Consider the following 15850-nt stretch of genomic DNA (forward strand, 5'->3'; position numbering starts at 1 on the left):
ATTGAAAGTCATTTTTGTTTCACACCTTATAATTTGCTGAGCTCTTTCCTTTTATTCTATTTTTCAGTACACTGCACGAAAGCCAGGTATGTTTTAAAATAAAAACATACTGTGCCCTTACTCATGCCATCCCCTCTACCTGTGCTATTTTTAAGGATAATAGTCTCAAACAAATGAAATTCACTTATTTCAACACCCTGTTAAAAATTGTAGGTTCAAATTTCTCCCTTTTCAAACATGTCAAAGGAATGGCTAATAGAGGTGAGACAGTGAAACTTTATTCCTGGAAGCCGAAGCCGACTAATTCCGTGAGTGAGGAAGTTAGCAAACAATGAGATTGTGAAAGGATTAGGCAGCAGAGGAAGAAGAAAAGGAGAATAAGCAACAGTATAGCTAGATAAGTGATAAACTGTACAGTTCATTCCTATATAATCAAGAACTGGGAGTTCCCGTCGTGGCGCAGTGGTTAATGAATCTGACTAGGAACCATGAGGTTGCGGGTTCGATCCCTGACCTTGCTCAGTGAGTTAAGGATCCGGCGTTGCTGTGAGCTGTGGTGTAGATCGCAGACGCGGCTCGGATGGCTACAGCTCCGATTAGACCCCTAGCCTGGGAACCTCCATATGCCTCAGGAGCAGCCCTAGAAAAGGCAAAAAGACAAAAAAAAAAAAAAAAGAACTGGCTCTAGGTGGATACAATTAGTAACTTGCTAGGCACATGAAATGATTTGTTGAAATTGCCAAGAACATGTGTGTATTTTGTTTTCAGAATTAGGCCAGTTTGGATGCAAATCATATTCTTTGATCAAGAATGCCTATCCTGGAGTTCCCATTGTGCCTCAGTGGTTAATGAATCTGACGAGGAACCATGAGGTTGTGGGTTCGATCCATGGCCTTGCTCAGTGGGTTGAGGATCTGGCGTTGCCATGAGCTCTGACGTAGGCTGGCGGCTACAGCTCCGATTAGACCCATAGCCAGGGAATCTCCATATGTCTCAGGGAGCAGCCCTAGAAAAAAAGGCAGGAAGACAAAAAGACAAAAAGAAAAAAAGAATGCCTATCCTTCTATAGCAGGACAAGGTTCTGTGACCTTGAAATCCACTGAATGAGCAGGGCCTCTGCTGTTCTGTTTTTAATGCACTGACATGGTGGTTTTTTCCATTTTGTCTTTTGGGTTTTGTTTTTTGTTTGTTTGTTTTTTGCTTTTTAGGGCTGCACTTGCAGCATATGGAAGTTCCTAGGCTAGGAGTCTAATTGGAGCTGCGGCTGCTGGCCTACATCACAGTTCACGGCAATGCCAGATCCTTAACCTACTGAGCCAGGCCAGGGATGGAACCCGCGTCCTTATGGATACTAGTTGGGTTCGTTACTGCTGAGCCACAACAGGAACTCCTTACATGTTGTTTTGACCAACCTTCTACAGCTGGAGCCTGGCAGGACTCTACATGACTAGAACAAACTGGTTTTCCTATTTTTATCAAGAACCTTTTGTTTTCTTTCTTATGTGGGAAATTGTTTTCTTAAAAGAGACCATTATGCCTGTAGGCAAAGCAAGTTAACAATTTTATTTTAGATTCTGTGCGAACCAGTTGCCACCTTCCTAATTGAGTAACTAAATAATCACTTCCTACACAAATTGCCTAGGGATATATTTGCATGCTAACATATAGGGTAAGATGGGTAGCATGGGAAAATCATTTGTGGTAGGTTGTTAAACCAGTTGTATGTTAGCTCATGTAATGGCGTAGGTCTATCATAAACATTATTTTCTAAAAGTATTTTCTTAATATTCTAAAAGAATAAGAGACTCTTGCTAACCAGGCTTATGAATTTTACATGCACTCATGAGATTCAAAAGTAATATCTTTTATCATACTTTTAAGAACCAATCATTGCTGCTGTTTATCATGATATACCAAACACAATGCAAAGTGTATTCCTCACAGCAACCCTGTAAAGTAAGTCCTATTATATCTGTTTCACACAGGAGAAAAGGAGGTTTGGGATGGTCGAGTTAGTCACAGAAAGTGATATTGCCTAAATTTGGACCCATATCTATCTGATTCCATAGTCCATGCTAATACTCTACTATAGAGATTCTGTGCCCCAGAAACAGAGGCTATCTCTGTTTTACTGTCTTTTGCAATAAATATATAAACATGCTTCTATTAAATTTACTAATAGAGTTTTTGTCTTCATAAACACTGGTATAATTCCCCCAAATCGAATGAAATTTAATAAGGAACATGAATACAGATTAGATGTGTCTGGTCTGCTGTCGCCCATTAAAACATTCATGAAGATAAATGAAGGAGACAGAAACTGACAATGGCAAAAGAAAAAAAGAGTGACATACCAGATTTTCCAGGCAATTTCCCCTAAATGCATTATCAGTGAGGATAGATTGAAAAGCCAATTATTGGCCTCTGTCTCATAATCATCTGACCCCAAAGCAAAAGATGTTCACCAAAGGAAAGAAAAGGAAACAGCTCTCCTTTCCCCTTGAAATACCTAATCCCAGAATATAGAGGCTAAATTCTGTAGGAAAATAAGCAAATAATTATTTGGAGAAGTAGCCGAAGTCCTGTCCTCCTTTTACATTATTTCCATCAGCTCTTTGTAGTCTTCATTCCGTTAGTAGGAAGTAGAGAGCACCATGAAGATAGTATCCAAGGATGTTTTATATTTGGGAAAAAAAAAACTGCAAACCTCTGGATGGACCTAGAAACTATCTTGCTAAGTGAAGTCAGCCATACAATGAGACACCAACATCAAATGCTTTCACTGACATGTGGAATCTGAAAAAAGGACAGACGGAACTTCTTTGCAGAACAGATGCTGACTCACAGACATTGAAAAACTTATGGTGCTCAGAGAAGACAGTTTGGGGGGTAGGGGGATGTGCTTGGGCTGTAGGATGGAAATCCTGTGAAATCAGATTGTTATGATCATTATACAACTACAGATATGATAAATTCTTTTGAGTAATAAAAAAAAATGAAAAAAAAAACACAAACCTCAAGAGACACAAGAGACCTAGGAGTGCTGAGGTGGGTGTCCTGTTTCATCTAAGACACGGTTGAGCTGATTGCCCAGCACAGCCAGAGCACAAGCGTCCCTTCCCTCCTACCACAGTCGTATGTTCTGAATACACTTCAGGTGTCACAAAGGATAAAATTAAACACTACATTCTGACCTTCAGGTTTAGACTGGGAAGAAGGAAGTTGCCTGATCCCAAGTGAATAACCAAGGGGATGAAGAAAACTTAGCTTTGCAGAAAATGGCATCCTGAATAGCTCTTCTCCAAGTTAGTGCATCCAGGAAATAAACAATGGAGGCCACTAAAATATGAATGAAAGAAAACATTTGGAAGGGATGGGAAGAGTTCCCTACAGACTCTCAAGAGGTCATGGCTCTGAAAACTCTTTTCTTCAAAATTACATAAGAATTTCAGACTCAGTGTTCTCACGAAGATCTCAGAAACTTTATAAAACCAGAGCAGACATCTTCTACAAACAAAAAGCCTGAAACAAAGGGAGAGTTACAAAGGATACTGGCTGAAAAAAGAAAAGAATTCAATAGCAAAATGAAAATCTGCTTTGGGTGCAATAAAGAGCAGAATAGCCACTGCAGAGAATTAGGAAAATTATATGGAATAACAAATTTGAAACACCCATGTAGGATATAAAAGGAAAACACAAGGAAATAAAACAATAAAGAAAAAATATGGAGAACAGAAAGTGTATCCAATTCCAAAATTTAAAGTTGTCTGTGAAGCAGAAATAAGACTACTCTGAATGAAAGAAACTTAAATGAAAATACTCTAAAGAAGCATTACGACACTATGAAAAATGCTGCAGAAATGAAGAAAAATATGGTTCTAACAGCATGAAAGAGTTTATTGTATTCCAGGCTTGATGATTGCTTGTGTAAAAGCTTTGTAAAGACGTTCTAAGATTTGGTCTTCCTGTTAACAGATCCCTACTCAAATATGCTTAGGTCGATTGGGAGAGTTTATGAAAGAATACTTACGTATCGATCAGAACAACCAAGGTGAGAAGATCCTAGAAATAGCTGGGCCTTGGGAATAACTGCAACCTTGGATTCAGTCAGAACTCTCTTCATCATCATGTCTCCATCTCTTAGTATTTGGGACTCTCTTCTTCTTACAGAGTGCAGAGTAAATTTCTTCACATGGCAGAAAACTTGGTTGCCAGTAGTCGTGAAAAGAGACTGAGCTCAGGGCCAACATCAAAAGCCATGGAGATGGACTCAGTTTGAGTCAAGTGCCCAACCTGGCACCAGAAATAAGTACATACAGCAGCTCCTAAGTAAGCATAATTGACAAGTTGTACAGTCAGTTCCCAAAAGAAAAGGAATTCACATCCCAGAATATGTGACTAGAAGAAGACATCCATACAAAACAATGGGTATTTTCTCAAGACTTTAACATTTCACTGCCAGCTCATAGTGATGATTCTAAAGGTGAAAGTCAATGTAAATCAGAATTAGAAAAGCTCAGGTGGAACTTGGAGGGGGAAGAATTAAAAAGTAAAATTATTGCAGATTCAAGTAAGGATTACAAGAATGCATGAATATACACAGGAATAAATGCCTTGAGAATAATAGTGAAAGTAGGGAAACTTTTAAAATCAAATCGCAAATATTGAAGACAGACCAAAAAAAAAAAAAAAACACACACAGCAGTAATAGAGTCCCTAAAAGGGGGCAGGGAGTAGAAAACTGTAATTCAAGAACACATCCCAGAGATAAATACGAGTTTAAACTATATTTTGAAAGTACATATCATGTACTTGAGAATATTAAACCAAAACAATCAACCCCAAGACATATTTTAGTAAAGTTATAGGATGTTAAGAATAAAGAAAGAATCCTTTGAGCATCTAGACAAAAAGAACAAATGACATAAGCAGAAGAGAAATAGTTTTTTTCCAAAAACAACACTTGATACCAGAAAGAAAAACATGGAATAACATATTTAAGGTTATCAGGAAAAGGAAATGTGAGGTGCAGATTTTATATCCAGAGAAAATGCATTTTCAAAAAAAAAGATCAAGAAATTATCAACATTCAAGAATGCAGAGACTTTTTTTCATGGGTCTTTCCTGAGGGATCTACTAGAGAACAGTCTTCAAAAAAATTAAACAACTACAAAGATACAAACATAAGAACTAGTGAGTAAGGTTAAACATAACTATTTATAGAACTACGACAAAAATGAAGATAAACAGGGAGAGAAGATTGGATCAATGGCCATATGATCAGAAAATGCAGAAATAGTATAACTAGTAAAATCCAGGTAATAAGAAAAAAAATTCAAAATAACTGTACTTAGTATTACATTGCTATGACAATATTCTTGTTTTCTGAGACTGTTATGTGAAATAAAGTAAATGAATAATTATGGAAGGTTCAGATTCTGTTATTCCCTGTGTCCTTGAGAACTAGGGATTTTGATGTTGGGGAAGATAGGGGATACTGCTATAAAACAGAAGAGGTTAAACTAAAAGCCCTATAGCCCTGAAATTTTTGATCCTATAAAGTTTTTTACATTAGTGGGGGGGGGGGGCAGGGGATGTATTCCTTACCTTTATCTACTAAAGAAGTCTAAAAACAATGACCAATAGCAAAGAGCACACCTTATACCCAGGTGTTTTTGAAATATCACCTCACACGAAAGAAAGCCAGAGGTGTTTTGAGAAATACTGATTCCAGATACGGAGCAAGACGGGCACAATATGAGCCTAGAATAGCTTATACTAAAGAGTTATCAGAAAAAGCTTCGGCCAAAGAGGAGAAAAAAGTGACGATTTTTCTTGTTACATGATCTTGGGTTTCTTCTATGTGTTTCCCTTAAATAAAAGACATCCAGGAGGTCCCCTGGTGGCGCAGGGGTTAACGAATCTGACTAGGAACCATGAGGTTGCAGGTTCTGTCCCTGCCCTTGCTCAGTGGGTTAACGATCCGGCATTGCCATGAGCTGTGGTGTAGGTTGCAGACGCGGCTCGGATCCTGTGTTGCTGTGGCTCTGGCTTAGGCTGGGGGCTACAGCTCCAATTCGACCTCTAGCCTGGGAACCTCCATATGCTGTGGGAGCGGCCCAAAGAAATAGCAAAAAAAAAAAAAGACATCCAACCTCCACCTATATCCTGGCTAGATCCATTCTGATTTTCTCTGCTACTTTACACTGACAAGTGATAAATAACTGAATGTTAAAATTATTCCTGATTTACATGAAGTTGCCTCCAGCATGATTCTCTTATCTAGCTGCCAATACAGAGGTTGTGCTGTTTTTCAGTCTTGGAAGATTACTGCTGTGGTCTGAATGTTTGTGTCCCCTCAAAATTCATATGAACCCCCATCTTCAGTGTAACGATATTAAGAGGCAGAGCCTTGGGGCAGTGATTAAGTATGAGTGTGGTACCCCAATGACTGGGATTAGCACTCTTAATAAAAGAGACAGAACCCCCAGCCCAGCTCCTTTCACCATGTGAGGACACTGCAAAAAGCTGGCAGTCTGCAGCCCAAAAGGCTTTCACAAGAACTCTGTCATGTGGTCACCCTAATCTTGAATTTCTCCAGACTGTGAGAAATACATGTTTGTTGTTTATCATCCAGTTTGTGGTATTTTGTTAGAGAAGCTGAATGGACTAAGGCGGTTACCAATTGTAATAGCTTGTCTTCATCTCTCAAGATGAATGTTGCCTCTTCACCACCTTACTTGTGTCTGGGAAACAGCTGATACTTACCTTTAAGGACAAATGACTAGAGTTTCAGCTTCCACTTAGGATATAGAAAGTTGGAAAGAGCATCACTCCCAGCTTTACAGCAAAGAAATTACCAGATAATCTGCAAAGCCACCGCTTTTCTTGAACTTAACTAAAGTCATGACAACCAAATAACCTGGAATCTGAAGTAAGACAATGACCCCAAGGACGGATGGCACACCAGCACAAGTCACTGTGGCAGAGCATGAGGGGAAGAAAAGGCCACCGAAAAGGACAATGAGGAGAATTCAGCTGATTTTTTTACGTAACTGCCTAAGGCCAAGGGTAGGCCAGGATGGAAAAATATAACCCTGGGAGCTGCAGACGCATGAGATATTGCTCACTTTTTCTCACACTTTCCTGTGTGCTCACCAGAAAGACGGGTGATAGGGTGGGAGATCTGTGAAATCCTCCCTGGAATGCACGCCTGGGAGAGGAAGACAAAGGGGCTGCAGGAAAGCCAGTTTGGGTCCCATTCTCCTCTGTCTCACCCCTTGGACAAAAGCCTTGACTGGCCCACACAGTGTCCAGATAATTGGCCAAACACTTTTGTGGATGTTTCTATAAGATTTTAGATGAGATTTAACATTTAAATCAGTAAACTGAGCCTCGCAGGTTGCTCTTTCTAGTCTGGGTAGGCATCATCCAACCTGCTGAATGCCTGACCTTCCGCAGTAAGAGAGAGGTCTCCTGCTTGATGGCCTTCGAATGGGGGTTTCAGTTCCTCCTGGTTCTACAGGATCCTGCCAGCCTTCAGACTCAAACTGGGGCTTCAGCTCTGCAGATCCCAGAGTTGCGAGCCTCCTCAGTCATGTGAACCAATCCTGTTGGTTATGTAGATACATACACATACATACCTACATAAACAACTAGAGGTAGAGATCCTATCGCATCTGTTTCTCTAGAGAACCCTAACTAATATCCAGGAACTTGATTGAACCAGCTCTTAAAACTCAAAGGGGGCTTCTTCCAATTAATGGTATTTTTCATCCACACTAAGAAGAATACCCTTCTTCTTTTTAATATCTTAGTCATAGACTCTTAAAATAATAAAGGTGAAAAGAAGATCCTTCATAAATAAAAATCCACTGCCATGCTAAGTGATTTGTAACTGATTAATGTAACCCACACTAAAGTACTTATTTTCAGGGGAAAATTCTCAGAATGCTACTTTCATTGAAGAATTGTGCAGCGTTTTGGTGAGATTGATCATGATGCTGATGGTGACAAAGATGATGTTGTGGGTGGCTATAAATTTAAGTTTCTTGAGATACTTCTTATTAATGTCTGGAAAAAGTACTGATACACTAAAGAATGGGAGTTCCTGTCATGGCTCAGTGGAATTGAATCTGACTAGAATCCATGAAGACACCAGTTCAATCCCTGGCCTCGCTCTGTGGGTTAAGGATCTGGTGTTGCCGTGAACTGTGGTGTAGGTCACAGATGTGGCTTAGATCCCAAGTTGCTGTGGCTGTGGCTTCAGCTGGCAGTTACAGCTCTGATTCGACCCCTGGCCTGGAAACTTCCATATGCTGTGGGTGTGGCCCTAAAAAGACAAAAAAAAAAAAAAAAAAGCCAAGAATGAACAGAACAAATCAACCTGAGAATAATAACCCCATTATGAGTTTTATACTAAACATTCTTGCATGGAAAATTACTTATTTTGTAAAATGTTGGTCAGTGAATTTAACTTGAACTTTTACTTTGGAGTGAGGTTTAGTTAGGAGATTTAGCTTGATTAATTTGTATAATTGGCTGGGTATTTTTTATTTTTGATTATTTTAATATTTCATGACACAATTCCCAGCTTTAGGTGTTTTACCAGTGTGGAAATACAGTTTTCCAGGAGTTTCTGTTGTGGCGCAGAGGAAGCAAATCTAACTAGGAACCATGAGGTTGTAGGTTCGATCCTGGGCCTTGCCCAGTGGGTTTAGGATCCGATGTTGCCGTGAGCTGTGGCGTAGGTCGCAGACACGGCTCGGATCTGGCATTGCTGTGGCTGTGGTGTAGACCAGTAGCTGTAGCTCCAATTAGACCCCTAGCCTGGGAACCTCCATATGCTGCAGGTGCAGCCCTAAAAATCAGACCAGAAAAAAAAAAAAAAAAAAAAAAAGAAATACAACTTTCCACTGAAAAGAAGATACAGTATCTGACTGTGACTGTGTTTTGCTTTGTGCAGAGCCTTTAATCTGAATCAACAAGAGTGGGTCAGAATAAAATCTGCATAATTAACTTTCAATTTGTATTTAAAGAGAAAATTGCTGAATGCCTGAACATTTTCCTAAGTATCTCAGTCATTTTCACAATATTCACAGAAGCTTAATGAGATGTCTAACCTTGAATATAGGGATAATGGTCAACAAAATTACGTCTATTAATTATTCCAATTATCCTTGCCCACCTTCATAAAAATTAAAAAAGAATAAACACTGCAGTGTTCATCTTTAAAAAAACTGAATTCAGTTATCAAATTTTAACAACAACAAAAATGCCACAAAGAATTTCAAGCTTAAAAAAATGTAATTTAATTTCTGTGGCTAACTACTAAATCTTGAGGGGAAAAAACATGTAGAAAAAATGTGTATTCCTCTTCTATCCACTTGGTTTCATTTCTCTCCCACTAGGTTTCTTTTTTTTTTTTTTTTAATAGTTGGGGAAGTTATTTCTTCATCACATCTGAAATAGTGTGGCCTTACTTCTCAAAACGTGGGAATTATACCACTGAGAAAAATGATCTTATCAATTTTCTTTCCCCACTTTTCAAGACTGATTTTTAGCGCAGAGTCACTTGCTCAATGTCATTTTAAAACTGAGACCTGAAAGCAAACCATACTTACCTAGGAGAGATGCCAAGCAAATAGGGGTCAAGAAAGTTGTTTTAAAGTCCAAGTTCATTCAGGAAAAACACCCCTGGAGGCAATCGGGGACAGAGTGTTTTAGGTTGTATCTCAGTGTCCTTAGAAAGTGCTAGAGAAGGGACTAGTCATCAGACAATGGGCTATTTCACCTGCACAATGCTAAGCCATTACTTTTTGTCAGTTTGCTTATTGCTTATTTATTTTTATCAAAAGTTGAAACCGCAGGTAGAATTCAAACTTTTCTGGGCAAGTTTGAAAGACTAATTCTTAGGGAAAGCAGTCTGAAATTTAGATCCACGTGTGACGAAGGCACTTCTTAAAGGGAGCAGACTCACTCTAGAAGCAAAGTCAGTTACCCAGATCCAACGGCAAAGGCTCCGTAATGACAGGAGACATAAACATTTAAGTAAGGCTGAGAGTCAGCCATTTAGAATATAAAACCTATGAGAAAGGGATTCTTGTTCCCTGTAGTGTTGTCAGCACCTAGAACAATGCCTGACACAGTAGAAAACACTCATTAAATATTAATATTGAATGAATGAATGAATGAGCTCTCAGTCCAATCTCTGTATAATTATATTTGAATCAAAGTGCTTTAACTGGGAATCTGTAAGTGGAGGAATGGAGAAAGAAGACTATGAAAGGGGAAACGGAAGTATTTTCATTTTTAAAAAAACAGAATTAGTGAGTTCCTGTCGTGGCTCAGTGGTTAACGAATCCGACTAGGAACCATGAGGTTGCGGGTTCGATCCCTGCCCTTGGTTAGTGGGTTAACGATCCTGCGTTGCTGTGGCTCTGGCGTAGGCCTGTGGCTACAGCTCCAATTGGACCTCTAGCCTGGGAACCTCCATATGCCAAGGACGCAGCCCTAGAAATGGCAAAAAGCCAAAAAGCCAAAAAAAAAAAAAAAAAAAAACAGATTTAGGACAAAAAGGGCAGGAATGCACTAATGCCCTTTGTAGTAGATCCTGTGGTGTGTTACCCAGATTCTCTCCTTTAGGATAAAGGCAGTCACTGCCCCACCCCAGCCCCCAAGTGCTAAGAATGTTTGCTGTTGACTCACTGATGAATCCTTCCTTGAGAACTGCCCTCAGTCAAAGGGAGCTGTCTCACTCGAGGTTATGTTCTGTGTAGGAGCAGCCCTCCTCCAAGAACTGGTCAAGACGAGAATACCTTATAGATACAGACAACACATTTGTGGTTAGAGGAGAGGGGGAAGGAGGAATAAGAACTGGGGAGTGGGGAGTTCCTGTTGTGGCACAGCGGAAATGAATCCATCTAGGAACCATGAGGTTGCGGGTTCAATCCCTGGTCTGGCTCAGTGGGTTAAAGATCTGGCATTGCCGTGAGCTGTGGTCTAGCTCCAATTGGACCCCTAGCCTGGGAACCTCTATATGCCATGGGTGTGACCCTAAAAAGCAAAAAAAAAGGGGGGGTAGTGGGAGGCATAAACTTTTAGGTGTAAGATAGGCTCAAGAATGTATTGTATAATATGGGGAACATAGCCAGTATTTTGTAAATGGACAGTAATCTTTAAAATTGCATTAAAATTTTTAAAATAAAAGATAATTTGTTTTAAAAAGACCAGAGAACACAGCCAGGTCCCTTGCCTCCATACAGGATACGTCTGAATGGCTATCTCAGCTTCCAGGAGCCTCAGGGGGACTTCGGCCTCTGTGGCAACTGCATTGTAATTCAATCTCTGCCTTTGCTCAGCCTTTTTTCCTTCACTCCATACAGGTGCATACAAGTAAGGGCACTCCTCAGTCAACCTTGGCAGGCAAATCTTTATTTCAGAGTCTGTTTCCAGAGAACCCAACCTCAGACACAGTAAATGGGGTCATAAAAGATAAAGAGGAAGAGGCATTGACTCCATCTTTTAGGACATGGAAATAATCCAGTTGTTGCAAGTAGCGACTCTGACCCACATTCGACGACTTGTTACAACATCTTTGTCAAGTTAGGAACTTCCGGGTGATATGCCATAAGGATAACTGTGATTCCTTCAGACCTCCAAAATCGAATTTCTTCTAATTATAAAATACTCGTTTTAGAAAACTGATACCAAAACTATAAACAAGAATGTAAAAATCACCTGCAATTCTACCACCAATATATAAACATTATTAAACTGGCCTCTACACATATCACTACATGCTCATCATACACATGCTTACTCATCTTTTGACAAATATATGTACATATCCATATTGTCCTTTTCCCATTAAACCAAATAAAAATATCATTTCAACTGGCTGCTGAATATTCCGTTTTATGACTTGCATAGAACTTTACTGATACATTTATATTTCCCTAATTTTTCAGCATTCTAAATTATGTGGGAACAAATATCCTTTTCTCTCTGCTCAGATTAATTCCTTTTCATCCTTCCTGGAAGAGAAACTATAGTTCAGAAAGAATGTTCATTCTTTGACATTTTGCTATCATCAAATTCTTTCCAGGATTATTTGCATCAGTCTGTACTCCTATTAATAGTTTATGAAAATGACTCTTCCCCCCCACACACCTGTCTCATTCTTTTACTTCTTTTCCAATTTAATATGTAAAATGCAACTTCATTACTGCAGTTGACATCTATTAAGCATAGATGGTATGTTTATCATATCAGCATATGCCACAATTTTAAGGAAGAAAATAAGCTTTTGATGGCAACAATTAAGATTCAGAAAACCATGCTGGAACAGTAAGCTGAATTTTAATAGGGGTCAGAATAATTTTTCAAAATAACACTTTTCAATTAACCATAGAAGAATAGGACGAAGGAGATTTATTTAACAAAATCAGCATGAAAAAGGCCTGGTATTTAACTGAATGAAAGTTCAGATTGAGCTGATGATGAGATTCGCTACCAGAGACTTCAAGGGAAATTTAGTTTTTATTAATTAGAAGCACAGTGTCTAAGTCAAGGATGGTCCCTCAGTGTTTTGAAATAGCTACCCTAGATCTGAAATATTTCATCCAGGCCAACATTTGCAAAAGCCTATTGACTAACTGTAAAGCCTCCAGAAGCCAGGAGAATCAAGTACCTGTAAAACAGATCATATGTAGCTGAAGAAGTCATAATATTTAACCAAATAAATAAAATTAAAGATGGCTTGGGACAGATAGAATGGAGTGGAGGGCACAGGGATGTAAACGTGGCTGCCTTTAAATATTTGAAGAGCTGTCATTCAGAAGAAGCATATGATTTATTCTGTATCACACCAGAAGGCACACATAGGCAGGTTTTAGTTCAGGTTAGGAGGAAATGCCTAATGATTAGAGCTGCTCAAATGTGGAATAAAATTGACAGGTCAATTTTTCTTCCCATTAAACCACCACTGAGCCCTCTTTCAGTCCTTGATCACTCAGGTATCACATGTCTCTACTGTGTGCTCAGCCCGCACCGGGCCCCCTTGTGGGGAGGGCCCAGCGCAGGGGAGGGTGCATAGTCAGCTCCTTTGCCTGCATCCTCCATTCTTGGCACTTCTGCTGGAAGTAACTATTTCTCTCAGAACCTGGGAAGTACAATTCAGTTTCTGTTTAATACCCTGCCCTCCCACTCCTTTTTTTTTTTTTTTTAAGTATCCTATTTTTTAAACACTTTTCTGAATTTGAAATAATTTCCAGCATTAAACAAACCTTTAAAAAAAACAGAAAGAATTCAGATAATTCTATATGGTTCTACTTAACTTTATTGGCTCCTCAAACACCAAACCTTTATCAAATGTGCACTTACACACCTGATTCTCTCCCCAACACAGTAAGCAAAGGAGTTCTCCGCAAGTTATGCTCACGTTCACTTTCCTGCCAGGAAACTGCTTCCCATCCTATCCCTATGCTGGTTGCCATACACACAAATGTAGATTCTAACACTTTTCTGTTTATAAGGAAAAGAAATAGCTTGGTTGATCCTATGGATCTTTATGCCCTTTGGAGTTTGTATAGAGCAGATCATGCTTTCTGGCAAAATTATACCCCAGTAGGGATCATACATCCAGTGAAAGAAGATGGAAATGGCCATCATCACTGGGCCTCTTTTTTTAAGATGTTACTATTAAAACATTCTGTCATTCAAAAGCAGCATCTCAAAAACAGCCTCCAGAATGGCTCAGGGGTCTTCAAGTGTGTCTTGGGTTTTCAGCACACTAATCAGGGCTCCCTTCCTTGGTTCCTGCAAGGTATCAGCCCACACCCGTCATGGCCAAGCCAGGAGATGCCAAGTGCACATACACATGAGAGAGTGCCCTTGTGTTATAGTCACAGGGAAAATGAGTAAGAGATTGGTCGGTCACACCATCCTTTTGATCCATATGAAGAACCAAACCAAATAATTTGTTTAATGTTATATATGTACAGAGGTACAGAGTATCTTTCTGAAAAAAGATTCATGTGTGTAGTAAAATCTGCAAAATGGGGAGTTCCCATCATGGCTCAGTGGAAAGGTATCTGATTAGCATCCATGAGGATGCAGGTTTGATCCCTGGCCTCCCTCAGTGGGTTAAGAATCTGGCATTGCCATGAGCTGTGGTGTAGGTCGCAGATGGGGCTCTGATCTGGCGTTGCTGTAGCTGTGGCATAGGCCTGCAGCTGCAGCTCATATTGGACCCCTAGCCTGGGAACCTCCATATGCCGCGAGTGAGGCCCTAAAAAGACAAAAATTTAAAAAGTAGTAAAATCTGCAAAATGACTTAGGATATTTCAGTCATTATACCCAATTGAAGAGATACTAAGGGGGAAAGAAAGATACAGAGAGAAGGGGCAGCCCTAATTTAGGAACAAAAGAGGTTCTAAATACATCCAAGAAATCAGGAAAAACAACATACATTAATTTCTAGACAAATCCACAAAAGGCTTTTTTTTAGCCCAGTTTGAACCTGGATGTGTTGCCAGTATATTATAAAACTAAAAATAATAGCTTACATGTATCAAACACATAATATATGCCAGTTATTATACCACTTAATCTTCACAACAATATAATGAGTAGGTTATTTTTTTTTTTTGTCTTTTTTTTGTTAAGGGCCACACCCATAGCACATGGAAATTCCCAGGCTAGGGGTCAAATCAGAGCTGTAGTCACCAGCCTACCCCACAGCAAGGCAAGGTCCGAGCTGCTTCTGTGACCTACACCACAGCTGAAGGCAATGCTGGATCCTTAACTCACAGAATGAGGTCAGGGATTGAACCTGCGTCCTCATGGATGCTAGTCAGATTCGTTTCCACTGAGCCACAACGGGAACTCCAAGTGAGTATTAATTTTTTATTAGCAGTAGCAGCTCTAATAGATGGGAAAAGTGAGGTTCGAGTTAGTAATTGTTGGTGAAAGGTATCAAGACAGGTCTTCTGATTGCATAAACCCATCATTTTAACCACTCCCTCCAATCTACCCACTGTATGTCATGTTCTTCAGACAAGGTACCCTGAGTTCCAGCTGGAGATACCAAGAACCCATCACCTCTGCAACCCTAAAGCAGAATATGGATTCCATCTGTGCCCAGCCAGCTCCTCAAGAAAATCGGCATTCCTCTGTTCTAAGCTGTTTAATGGCAGGGAAAGCACAGAGAGGGGAGAAGCATCTCAGGCTGTGTGGAGGGAATCCCCAAAGAGGCTGCCAAGACCTAGGACCAACCACAGCCAGGAGTCAGCCCAGACGCCCATTCAAAAGGAAAGTTTTAAAGCCAGTGGGTGAAGTTAAGTTAGACATAGCCTGGTGTTCAATACCCTTCAGGCCTGTCAAACGTTTCTGTTAGACTGTTCCCTGACGTCATGAAGATTGCACCCCATTCTGTAGGTAGTAGACTGGGTGTTGGGCCAGGCTCTGACATTAGCTAGAAGCGTACCATTGGTCAAATCGCTTCCTTTTTTTTTTTTTTAAGTTGAATATTTTATTATTAAACTTCTCCTTATTTTCTGCAAGGCTGGTTGCTTCACTGTATAAAAATAGCACCAGCAAACACAGTATATTGCAAAATTAAGATAGAATGTTCTTCATTGACACTGTACAACTAACAAAAATTTTTCTCCATAGCCAGTTATTTCCAAAGGGAAGTTCATTAAGTACTTTGAGCCAAACCCATGGATGGCTGTAAGCAAGTTATAATACTGTATATATAAGGCTTAAGATAATGTTATTCTTGAATTGTATAATTTTATAAATAGTTTTACTACAGATAATTTCAAGAATTCTGAATACTCTAATGGGA

General features: G+C 39.6%; 1 protein-coding gene across 2 annotated transcripts in view; it reads left to right on the top strand.

The window, feature by feature from the left end:
* LOC146401033 (uncharacterized) overlaps positions 1–15850 on the top strand; it is a 102673-nt gene that overhangs the window by 12567 nt on the left and 74256 nt on the right. The window lies entirely within an intron of this gene.

The sequence above is a fragment of the Sus scrofa genome, chromosome 8 (assembly GCF_054392235.1).
Source record: "Sus scrofa isolate SSC_HxYL_T2T_F1_AM1 chromosome 8, Sscrofa_HxYL_maternal_Yorkshire_Landrace_v2.0, whole genome shotgun sequence".
NCBI lineage: Eukaryota > Metazoa > Chordata > Mammalia > Artiodactyla > Suidae > Sus > Sus scrofa.